We start from the raw sequence: 13,725 nt of genomic DNA, 5'->3' as shown, positions 1-13,725 counted from the left end.
AAAAAAAAGTATGTATGAAAGTTATAAGTATTCTGAGAAGTTGGTCAGAAAAGCAAATGAAAGTGAGAAAGTTATATAATGCAAAATGCCAAAGAAGCATTCTCAAAAATAGAAAAAGAGGCCAAAGTGCACATACTAGACGAGACTGAGAATTTACGTGTTACCAAGGGGATAGTGACTCTGAGGATACACTATTGGCACTCAAGGTTTTTAGTCGATAAATATTTTCTTAGGGAATACATAGGACAAAGTCCGATAATATTTAGGGCATGCTTGTACGACCTCAATTTACTATCATTCATATTTCCATCTAAGTGTATTTTCTTCTTACCATTACAGGGTTTTTAGCTTACGGTGATAGGTTGAATCAGATTGTTTCAACCAGGTTTAAATTGTCTTGATTATGCTTGAGATGGGGGTAAGCGAATCGGTAGCTCTTTATGTGTGAGACCCTGAGGTTTATTGATATCACTTGAACTTAATCGTTAAATATGATGGAGAGCTTGATAGGCTAGTGGCAGGGTTTAAGTGGACAACAATATCGCCAATCACGCTTTTACGTTTAACTGTGCTTAAAAGATAACATATTTGAATATCAGTTTCAAATTCTGATTCCATTGCAAATATTTTTTTCAGAGACAAAAAATGTTTAAGTGTTGAGATATTTGATGTGATCTAAATAGAATATTAAAATATATAGATACTTTCTGCACTCTAAATTACTTTTGAGTTGGTTTTTATCAAGAATTAGTCTCAGTTGGCTCATATTCGGTGTTAAAAGAATAGAAGAGACAATGAGCTAAAATGAAATATTTTTATTAAACTTGAAAACGAAAAGTAACAGTATACAAATTTTACATATTTTCTATATTCATTAATAGTAATTATATTTGAAGAAAGCATTTTTTTCAATGTAAACTGCATTCACTGTTTGAATGCTACAATTGAGCTTGAATAATTATAAGCGTTGGTGTTAGTATCTTATGTAGGCCACGAGAGTTTCAAGATCCAAATGAAGCAATAAAGAAAAATGTAAACTAATGTGGAGTTGAGCACAAATTACAACCACATATAATTTTTTTCAAACTTTTAGTTACACACCCTGTCATCAAAGCAACGGAATTTAAGTGAGCCAGGATATCTCATTAGTGGGCTGAAGTAATACAATACGGGCAACTTGGATAGACGTGTTGTTGGGCTTTGTAATGAACTGGGTTGTTGAGAGGCTTACACACAACTTGTAGGTCGGTTAAGAAAAATAAATAAAAGAGAGTTTTGGTCAAAGAGCGAGGGCACGTGGTAGAGGGTAGGGGTGATCAAAAATATCTGAATCCGAATCCGTATCCGAATTATCCGACTATCCGTATCCGAACTATCCGAATTTTCGGATATCTGAAAATTCGGATTTCCGAATCCCGGATATCCGAAAAATCGGATTCGGATTCGGATGTCAGTTTTTAGATATTTCGGATATCCGAAATATCCGAACTATCCGATATTTTAGTTTTAATATTTTTTAATTTTATATTATATAACACAATATAAAACCTAAATCTAGATTCCTTAACATAATACAAACACAACACAACACGCCTCATTTCTTCTCAACTTTTTGCTTTCTGACTTCCACCATCACCGCAGCACAAACACAAACACAGCCGGCGGCCACAGCACCACCGTCCCCATCCTCGTATGTCGTCGGGCCGCAGCAGCACCGTCACCATCGTCGGGCCGCAGCACCACCGTCGCCATCCTCTTCCGTCCTCGGCCGCAGCACCACCGATACCCATCGTCCGTCGTCGTGTCCGCCATCGTCCATCATCGTATCCACTCTCCAGCCACTGACAAAAACTATTTGGTTGTTGTATGTTTGGTTTGTTGGATTTAAAAACTTATTATTTGGTTGTTGTGTGTTTGATTTGTTGGATTTGAAAACTTGAATGATTAAGATGATGTATGGTTTTTATTGTTAAATTGGTTTTTTTTTTCTTTTTCGGATATTCGGATATCCAAGGTTCGGATATCCGAAATTTCGGATATCCGAACTTTGGATATCCGAAGTTTCGGATTCGGATAGTGATTTTCACCATCCGAAAAGGTTCGGATATCCGGTTTCGGATATCCGAAAGTTCGGATATCCGGTTTTGAACAGCCCTAGTAGAGGGGAGCCGCCCTAGGCAATTGTTGATGGAACAGTAGATGAAAAACAGAAAAGAGATGAAGCAACCAGCCTAGCACCTCAAGCCAGCAAGCACACATGTCAAAATAGTCTATGGCCAACCAAATAAAGAAGCAAGCAACCAAGCTCGTGACTTAATTTAAGCTACCAGGCTAGTAGCTCAATTATTTATTTCTTTTTCAATGAACCGTAATACTTGTTTTATCTTTGTTTCATTGACTATTATGATTGGCTAAATCGTTATACTGCCTAGGTTCGGATGAATACTTTTTAGACTCGTTTTATTCTTGGATTTGGATTATTTATTGATTGGTTCATGCTATGGTAAAGTTTTTATTTTATTTGGTTGTGATTCATATGCGTATTTAGTATTAATTTATAATCAGTTTTTGTTCCATTGCGTTGTTGTGAATATCTTTCATGTATGGATGCATATTAGGTTACTTACATTTGTAACTAGTTTATGGTTTATTGTCGACTTATTCCATAGGAACAATAATTGAGAGTTTAGAGATACCTTATATTATGTCACTTGAGAAACCGGGAGGTAATTAAGTGTTGTCTGTTTTGGTCTTTTGCAGGTTTGGGTAGTGGTTGCACAGGAGTGAGTTTCCCTAGATTCCCTTAGATTCTTACAGATCCTAATTATAACCATATTCACTGAAAATACCCCTTTACGCCTTACGGTGTTTTGTGATTAGAGAGACACGGAGGTAATTTAATCTTTGGGTACCTTAGCATAGTTAGGTAAGGTGAGACCGGGAGGTGATCCGAACCATTAAACCGTTGAGCTTTCCACGATATTTAAGGTTCTTATGTATTGTTGGTGAGACCGGGAGGTGATCTAGCTTACTTTAGTTATTCCTTAAGTTTCAAATTTTTAGAATATGGTTACCAATGATAAATCCAATTCCGAGAGTTTACGAGTTAACTAGTAGAATTCCTTGCCTAGGTAGTTGTTAGCCTATTTGAGTTCCAGCCTGATTTGTTCGTGTCTAGTTTTCATGTTGGTTTAGTTAAAGTATTCTTTAGTTTATAGTTAACAATTAAAAAAACATAAAAATCAATTAATCAGTTTAGTTTAGTTAAGTCGGAGTCTAGTTTAGGTGTCGATGGTGTCCTGTGGGTTCAACATCCAGACTTCATTATGCTTTACTCAGTTGATAGGTACACTTGCCTGTCTAGTACTCTGGCATTAGGATAGTCTAGATTTATAAATTTAAAACTAGAGTGTCTAGTTTAGGTTAAGTTTTTAGTAGACCGTTTTGCACATCAGATGCCATTGTAGAATTGTTTGAGGGAAACACTAATCTTAAAGACATCAAAAAGGACAGACTGAAGCAACAGTTAGACAGATTCAAGTTCAAAGAATGAGAAAGGTTGAAGTTTGTTTTGCAGAGGTTTGTTGCTATTGTCAATGAAATTAGAACCACTGACCTGGCAATAACAGACTTTGATCTTAACAAGAAGCTATTATAATCTTTATTTGGTGAATGGTATACTGCAAGCAAGTTCATCAAGGAAAAAGCTAATTTCCCAACTTTCAAACTTGATGATGTGATTTGTTTCTTGCAAGCTGCTGAACATGAGATAATAGAGAACAACATAATTAAGGAAGAATGGCCAAGCTTCCAAGTTGCAAATGCTCTTATTGCACCCATGGGAAACTTGTCTACCAAGAACAATCAACAAGTCCCCATAATTGAAGAGCCAAGTGAATATAGTGGTGAAACATCTTGAGTATTTGTTTCTAGTCAATCAAGCAATCAAGGTGGTTAGTCCAGATTCAATGTTTAACTGATAGATGACAATGATACATCTACAATGGCCAGTGGACAGGCACCATACATCGCTGGAAGTGTGAATCATGGAAATGAGTATCAAGCTTTTTTTCAATGTTTATAGAGTCGTATATTGCCTTTGTGGCTAAGAATCTGATTCATACTAGTGTGGTTCAAAAAGATCTTGAACAAATCGATGCTGAAGATTTGGAGGATATGGATCTGAAGTGGCAGGCTGCAATGCTTGAGAAGTAAGAGGCTGTATAATAGAATTGGAAGGTCTTTGGTCTCTGGTCCAAATGACAAAATTGGTTTTGACAAGTCAAAAGAAATCTGCTATAACTATCAACCAGGACACTTTGCTAGAGAGTGTAATCAGCCAAGGCAATTTCAGAACAACAGTCAACAAAGAAAGCAGTTTCAATATCAAAATCAGAATCAAGGTCAATAGAGAAAATTCAACGACAACAACAACTTTCAACAGAAAAATCATCAACAAGTGATCCCACAACAACCCTTTCAGAGAAACCAACAAGTCCCTCCTCGTGCTCTTGCTAATCAAAACATAAAAAACGCCAATCAGCCAAGAAACCAAGGGAATGTTACTTTAGCTGAACCAAAACAATATGGTGTGTTTGATTGGAGTAACCATGCTGAAGACATTAAGAAGGAAAATGTGGCTTTCATGGCAATGATTAATAATGAATCTAAGTCCTTTTCATCTCAGGTACATTCAGAATCTACAAATCTTGAATTGCTTGAAATGAATGATTCTTTGAAAAATACAATTGGTAATTTACAAAGTGAATGTTTCAAGAAACAAAGCATGCTAAATGTGTATGAAACAAGTGAATTAACCTATGAAAACCAAATCAAAAGTCTAGAGCAGGACTGTATGGACAGTTACATCCTTCAATAAAGGTACACCACTGAAATTGAAGAATTGAAGAAAATGTACCTTGATGAGAAGGTAAAGAAAACTCAACATCAAGTTGAAGATGATTTTCTAAAGAATTTGTTATCAAATGGAAACATTTGTGGTAAGTTGAAAAAGATCATGGAGGAGGATAAGTACAAAGTTGCCCATCCACCTTTTAATGATAATTACTCATTAAAAGTGGACAAGGAGAAAAGAAATGCTTGGCTTGACCAATTCAGAGAGGTATTTGAGGATAGAAAAGAATTCATTGAAATTATAAGTTGGTTGAGGTTGATTATAAGGGAGAGTTTGTAATGAAGGCTGTTGAGACAAAGGTTGAAAAATCTGTTGTTACTCAAGTGTCATTTGATGATGAAGATAGTGATTATTTTAACATGGATGATATGCGTGACTCAAGTGAGAAGAGTTCAAGCAGTGTAAGCTCAAATGAAGAGAAAAGGAGTGATTTGAAGTCAAAGGACAAGATTCCTATGTTACCCAAGATCACTCCCAAAATGAAGAAACATCATGAACAAAAATGAGAACAGAACACAAATCTTTTGATATATGTGGTGGATCAAAAGAAAAGAATTACAGTATGAAATCTACATAAAAAGTGCCACAAAGAAGAGAAAGTGTTAAAGGAAACAAGAAAGTGGAAGATATTGTGAAGAATGATGATCCAGTGTTTTCAAATCAGGAATTATTTGATGTTGGAGAAGTAGAAAGCATGGAAGACTATATCAGAAGATGGTCAAGACCAAGAAATGATGATAAACCAATAAAGATGAAAAAGATAAATTTTGTGAAAAGTACAGTTGAAGGAAGAGATGTTAAGAGTGAAGAATTCATACCTTTTGCAGTCAATTTTGATGGTCTAATTACTCACACAACAACCATTGGAATTGATCCTCCAAGACCAAGTGAAAGATTCAAGAAAGAAAATTCTAGTGAGAACTTCAAGGGAAAAGTGTGGTGTAAAATTTGTGATGTCTATGGTCACCACACTGACTCATGTCAAGAAAGGTTCTCTCATGAACCATTCCATGTGCCTGACAGCATAAAATTTGGTCAAGACTTTGGGTTTTACAAGAAGAAGTATAGTGAATACTTGGGAAAAGGCAAGAAGAAGATTGATGAAGAAATTCAGTGCAGTAATGATGCGAATGACAAGAAAAGTGTGATGAATGACAAGAAAAAGGCTCCAAAGTTAAAGAAACTAAGAAGATCCCAATCTTTTAAGTCACAATCATCTAAAAAATCTAAAGACTCTAAAAGGTCAACATTTTGTGAGAAAAGAAGCACACCTTTGAAGAAACCTCTCACCAAAAATAAACCAAATGCACTTAATGGTGATGAGAAGTTTCTATTGAAACATGGTTTTCAACCAAATGGATTTTGTGGAAACCAAGGATTCAAGCACAAGTAATAGTTGAGAAAAGGGAGTTTTTCATTGAAGAATGCACAAGCATAGTTCCCTATGTTGGAAACTAGATTGAATATGGTTATGAATCTGATGATTCATGTGAAATTTTCTATGAGAACCCCAAACCAAATGCAACAAGTATTAATATTGCTGATGATTTGCAAGCTGAGTCAGCTTATACTTCATCACTGAACTGATTCATTTTTCTTTGATATGTGCAGGAACAGTTCACCCAAATGAATTATGTATGGTACTTAGACAATGGATGTTCCAGGCACATGACTTGGGATAAGAGGTCATTATTCAACTATGAAGCACAATTTGAAGGACCAGTTGCATTTGGAAGTGATGAAAATTGAGGGAAGATTGTGGGCAAAGGCATTCTGACAAATGGTAAAGTATCCTTTGACAATGTGTTCTATGTAGAAGGATTACAATATAACCTTTTGAGCATTTCTCAAATGTGTGATAAAGGTTATAAGGTTAGATTTGATGATTCACACTGTTTCATCCTCAAACTTGAATTTGTAATTCCTCCTGACATGATCATGATGGTTGAACCTAGAAATGGAAACTTGTATGAAATAAGAATGAAAGATGCCATTTCAAGAGAAGGAACCTGTTTTGTGTCTAAGGCCACTGAAAATGAATCCAAATTGTGGCATAGAAAGCTTTGTCATGTCAACTTAAATAATATAAACAAACTTGTTAAAGGTGAGCATGTCATTAGTTTGCCTACAAGGGAGTTCAAATTGGATGACAAATGTGATTCTTGTCAGATGGGAAAGCAGCATAAATCATCTCACAAAACAAAGCTTACAAACTCAATTGAACAAGTACTGGAAATGCTTCATATTGATCTCTTTGGTCCTGTGAGTGTTCCTAGTATTGGGAAGAAAAGATATTTCATGGTAATCATTGAAGATTTCTCAAGATATACTTGGGTTTATTTTCCGAATTCCAAGGATGAAGCTGCTGAATTGACCAAAAGTTGTGTAACAAGAATGTAGAATCAATTGGATGTAAGGTTGAAGGTAATGAGAAGTGATAATGGGACTGAGTTCAAGAATGGGTTAATGGATGAATTTTGCAAGACTAAAGGAATATTTAAACAATTCAATGCCCCTAGAACACCTGAACAGAATGGAGTTGCTGAAAGAAGAAACAGAACACTGATAAAAGCAGCAAGAACCATGTTAGCAGATGCTTACTTGCCTATTACATTCTGGGCAGAGGCTATAAACAATGCTTGTTATGTTCAGAATAGAGTCATTCTCAACAAAATTCAAGACAAAACTCCATATGAGATTTTGTTCAAAAGAAAACCCTACTTAAAGTTTCTTAAACCTTTTGGCTGCAAATGCTCATTGTTGAATACTAAGGACTATTTGAACAAGTTTTGGTCTAAATCTTTAGACTGTTTCTTTGTTGGATATTCAACACACTCAAAAGCCTATAGATTCTATGTGAAAGACCATTTGAGTGTGATTGAATCATCATATGTGGTTTTTAATGAAAATCAATTCAACACTGTTGATAGAGCAACATGGCTATTTGATCTAGAAAATATAATCAACTCTTTGAAGTTGTACCCTGAAGATTTTGATGATACTTTGTATATGACAAGTATCCCTGAAGAAACATCAAAACAAAATGTTGATTTAGACAAGTTATGGTCAAAGGTTGCTGAGAAAAACAATGAATATTCTTTTACTGAAAAAGCAGCTAATGATGAATTTGAAGATGAAATTGAGAAAACAGACAATCTTGATCAGTCACAAGATCAAGAGCATTTTGTCATTAATGATGTGCAACATGAAGACTAGCAAGATTAATATCAAACTGATAGACAATCAAACTTTGAAACCTTGTTTTAAAATTTGAACATTGGAAATGATATTGCTTCAACATCCCAACAGAATATTGAAGAGGTTGCTGATTTGAACCAAACAGAATCAGATTTGATCATAGAAGAACCTGATGTTAATGACTCAAATCTTGATTCAACTATTTCTTTAAATCAAATTGTACAAACTTCCTTTGAAGAAAGAAATCATTATGCTGAAAACATCATTGGGAACATTCATTAAAGAGTTACAAGAAGTGCTTCTGAATCAGCAAACATTTGTTTGTATTGTTGTTTCTTATCCCAAATTGAACCCAAGAACATTGTTCAAGCATTAAAAGACAATATTTGGGTGGAAGCAATGCAAGAGGAGTTGGCTCAATTCAGAAATTTGAAAGTGTGAGAACTTGTAGATAAGCCAAGAGGAAAGTATGCAATAGGCACCAAATGGGTTTTTAGAAACAAAAGGGATGAAAGAGGCATTGTAATGAAGAACAGAGCAAGACTAGTTGCACTATGATGCCTACAAGAAGAAAGAATAGACTTTGAAGAAGTATTTGCTCCAGTGGCAAGGCTAGAAGTAATCAAAATAATCCTAGCCTATGTTGCTTCCAAGAACATCAGAGTATTTCAATTAGATGTAAAATCTGCTTTCTTAAATGGAAAAACTAGAAGAGGAGGTATATGTCACTCAACCTCTAGGTTTTGAGGATCCTGAGTATCATAATAGAGTATACAAACTGAACAAGGCTTTTTATGGACTCCATCAAGCTCCAAGAGCTTGGTATGATGAGTTGTCAAACCACTTACTTGTTAATGGATTTCACGAGGGAGCCATTCATAAGACACTCTTCTATAATAAAAGGGGAAGAGATTTACTTTTGCTTCAAGTTTAAGTTGATGATATCATCTTTGGATCTACTAATTAACATATGTGTTTGGAGTTTGAGGAAATGATGAAGTCTAAGTATTGCATGAGCTCAATGGGAGAAATGAATTTCTTTCTAGGATTGAAAGTTCAACAAAATAAGGATGGCATACTCATTTGTCAATTAAAATATGTGCAAGATGTTCTGAACAAGTTCAAATGTCAAGACTTGAAGACTGCTTCTACTCCAATGGACGCCCATAAGAAGATGATAGCTGATGAAAAGGGGGGGCCTGTTGATGAACATGAATATAGAGCTAAGATTGGATCTTTGATGTACATGACTGCTTCAAGGCCTGACATTATGTTTGTTGTGTGTGTGTGTGAAAGAGTTCAATCATGTCCAAAGGTGTCTCATATGACTACTATAAAGATAATCTTTAGATACTTGAAGGGGAAACCTGATTTGGGGATATGGTATCCAAAGAACCATGTCTTTGATCTACTTGCTTATAGTGACTATGACGGCTGCAACATGAGTAGGGAGTCTACATCAGGTGGATGTTAATTCTTGGGAAACGGGCTAGTGTCATGGCAATGCAAGAAGCAAACAACTGTGTCAATCTCTACTGCTGAAGCTGAATACATTGCTGCATCTACCTGCTATGCACAAGTCCTCTGGATTCAAGATCAACTGCTGGACTATGGTTTGAATTAAACTTGAATACTCCTATTTTCTGTTGGTGTATTTGTTAAGAACCCAGTCCAACACTCAAAGACCAAGCACATTGAAATCAGACACCATTTCATTAGAGACTGTAGTGAAAAAGGTCTAATATAAATGAAAAGAGTTGATACTAGTGACAACTTGGCTGATTTGTTCACCAAGCCACTAGATAGGACAAGATTTAACTTTCTATTGAAAGCATTAGGCATGATCAACTTTGATGAAGTCTGATTGATGATGTGTGCTCATTGTGCTAACTGACTATCTTTAGAAAGGTCTTGATGGGTGAGTTGTGTTTGATCTGTGAATCTGTGTTTTTGCTTAACTGATATGTGCTTTGAATGACAATATGTGTGACTTAAGTATCTGTGATGCTTAGGTTTGATTTCAGAAACTGATGATAAAGTCTTGATAAGTGTGTATGCATATGATTTTAAAGGATGAAACTGTATGCTTATCTGATATTTCTGAATATGTTGGATAATCTAATATGATGATGTTTTTAGACAGGATAGAATTTGTATAATTAGGCTTAGTTGAACATTATTTTAAGTCTGCTTGTGTTAATTCATGTCACTAATGTTCTGATTATTCTTGAATATGTTACTCTTTGTTTGTGTCAAAATTATGATTTTGTGTTAAACTTGTATGCTCAAATGAATATCTTTCAAAGGAGTTTTTACAAAGCATTTTTAACAAACAGAGCAAGTTGATGGTGTTGAGGTATGATAAGATTATTCAGTTCAAAGCTTTAAAGAAGCTTAAAAGGTTCTCAATGAAAATTGATCCAACCTCTTGGGAAATGATAGTAGATTGATTATTTATGCCAATCATATGGATTTAATAGGCTAATAAGACTTTTAGTGCAGTCATTTATAAGTATGGTTTCTTTCCATGATGTGTAAAAACTGAGGTGATATAAACATAATGAATATGCTAAGCTTAATGTGGATATACATTGTTGAATATGCATGTTTCAAGATAAATCTCTCCGAATGATAGGCAGAAAAGTGATTATCCATTCATACACGAGCCTGTTGGTATTTGGTCACTCAAAATGAAACATCTTATAGATATGCCAACGAATAAATGTAAATAAAAGTTTTATTATCAACCAAAAGTTGAAAATGTTCACAAATTTTAAAAGAAAATAGGACATGAGGGTTAAAACTAGAACTACAAAGGTGGGGCATCATTATAAGTCCTAAACACCTTGAATGGATGGATAGTAAGTCCGTATTGTGTGGCATGTAAGTCCAACGTTCAACCTCATATGTTTGAAATGTTTTGCAAAGAAAATTCATTAAACTTCATAATAATATTTTGACCAAATATCAGGGGGTTGAAGTCAAATTGGGGTGATCCGGAGAAAGCCAAATAAGCTTTGAGAAGAGATATGGAACATCATAAGTACAATAAGTGTGATCCATTTTTGTATTATGCACTAAATTGAACCTTAAAAATATCACCAAAGTAATGAAATTCATGTTAAATCTAGACCTCCTATTAACTTGTCTAATCTGTCATAATAATGCTGAGAATGAAGTATTGAAAGGTGACTTAATCAATATGATCCCATGTTGAGATATTTTCATAAAAGAGAAAAAGATTTGGAAGGATATAACTGAAATTTGATCTCATTATGCATCATTTGCTCTTAAACTTTGAACTTTAATGAGAAAATTGTTTAAAATAAAGTTTAAGTCAAAAAGAGTTGCATTTTAACCTGTAATATGTCTACATATGTTATTTCGAGTAAACTTTGATGTTTTTTAAACTTTCGAGTAAACTTAGGTGTTTTTATTTGAAGTTTAACTCATTCGAGCAAACTAGTTACTTGGTTTGAAAAGAACTATTCATGTATTATCGAGTACACTTTAATGATTATATACTTTCGAGTAAACTTGGATGTTTAGAAGGTTATCTTCATCAAGCACACTTGATGAATATGTGATACTTGTATGAATATGCTTTAAATACTTGTTTCGAGTAAACTTGGGTGTTTTAGTTGAAATTTGTATTTGTCTAGAATACTTGATAAGTTTGGATTGGATTACATAATACTTTCTGAAATTGCAAGTGTTTTCGAGTAAACTTTGTTTATCGAGCAAACGTTATGCTTAGAGCACAGTTGTTTATTATTTCAATAATCAATGTGTTCTCCGAGCATTCTTGTATATTTCAAAAGTGTTTCAAGCAAATTTTACTTTGCAAGTACACTGTATGCTCTGAGCAAACTTTTGTCATAAATTTAACACATAAAGTTTTCTCAAGCACACTTTGCACTTTTAAGGTATTGTCGAGTAAACTTCACTTTGGAAGTATACCTGAGTGTATATTTCCAAATTTAGTTAACTTTTTGCTTTTCTAAGTATAATTGAGTAAGGTTAGTAATAATAAGGTATTCGAGTAAGGTTGACAAATTAAGAATATCTCTAAGTTATTACTTTTGGATTCTTTATTGATTCCGAGTAAGGTTGCCTATTTGATGAATTATACTTAATTATTTAACTTGTGATTTAGTTATCGAGCATTCCGGTATATTTGAGTAAGGTTATTTCATCTTATCCACTTAGTTTATTTTTAATTACTTTAAAATACATGAGAAAACTCTGGGACGAGCAAGCTTTAGAAATAGACTTTATTGAGCAAGCTTAATACTGCTACATTTAAAATTGGGTTTTTGGCAGTATTCATATGCAAAACAACAAAATTCATTAAAACTCGCTTTCAAATTTGAATAGCATACACTATATAAGAGGGACTTGGAAAACTTTTCATTTAACCTTTTTCCATCTTTCTTACTTTCATTATTACCGACTTGCTCGCTACCCAGAATCTCAATCGTTTGCTAATAATCCTAACCTAAATTGGTCATCCAACTTAAGCCGACTCAGTAAGCTTCAATTGAATGATTTCCGACACTCATTATGTGTTTAGGGCTTCAAATTCATGTTTACTGACATCTCTGTTTTTCTGTGTAGGTTATTAATTTGTCGAAGAACATGTTCTTAAAGACTATCTTTCATTTCTTCTTCAAATATAACTCAATACATGTTAAAGCTTTAAGCTTTAATGACTAATTGTTTCTTTGAATGTGTCCTTGTCTGTGTTTATGCAGATATGACGTATCTGTTCAAGAAAAAGCATAACATGTGTGCCTTTCTCCAACTCACGGAGGAGAACGGGTCGATGGAGTTAATGATTAGATGGCTACTTCGTTCAGATATTCGCTTCTCCTTCACGCAAAGCCCCATTATTTACAGAAACCACCACTTGGACTTCTGGAACTCAGCCCAGTTGGAGGATGATGTAAATGGAAGACGAATTGAAGCCACGATGGCTGGGAGTGAGATTGAAATCGTGGAGAACTTGATACGGGCAAGTCTCCAGTTACATGATAATGTGGATGCTCCTATACACTTTACTACCCAAAGATTGTTGAGGATTTTCCAAGATACAATGGGATATCAATGAGACGTACATGAAGGACAATTCAAGAAGGGGATGTTTCCCATCTTGTATAGATTTTTTATACAAGTAATTTTGATCTTGAAATGGAATATGACATTCTCCCATGGCTGATTGATAACAATATGGAGATAATGGAGGTACCAGAGTCACCAAGAGTGACTTCTAATGAGGATGAGAGTGAGGATGATGATGATGGGACAAATTCTGATGATGATAATGATGGTGGAGGAGATTATAATGTTGATCAAGATGTTGTGCAGGAGGAGGAGATGGTGAATATGGATGATGTTATACATGTTGTGGTAATTGATGTAAGATATCAAGCTTAGGTGGGAGACATCAACCTTTGATAACCCTATCCTTACACCACCCACCTCACCCCAAACCCAAGCATCACCCCAATACCAAACCCATGACCCATACATTCCATCCCTACCAACTTTACCATAAACACAATCCCAAACCCAATCACCAACCCAAACCCAAACCCAAACCCAATCACCAA

This window comes from Bidens hawaiensis, unplaced genomic scaffold (assembly GCF_021521415.1).
Source record: "Bidens hawaiensis isolate Kalapana, Puna unplaced genomic scaffold, B.hawaiensis_p1.1 tig00000978_1, whole genome shotgun sequence".
Lineage (NCBI taxonomy): Eukaryota > Viridiplantae > Streptophyta > Magnoliopsida > Asterales > Asteraceae > Bidens > Bidens hawaiensis.
This window is presented reverse-complemented; position numbering follows the sequence as displayed.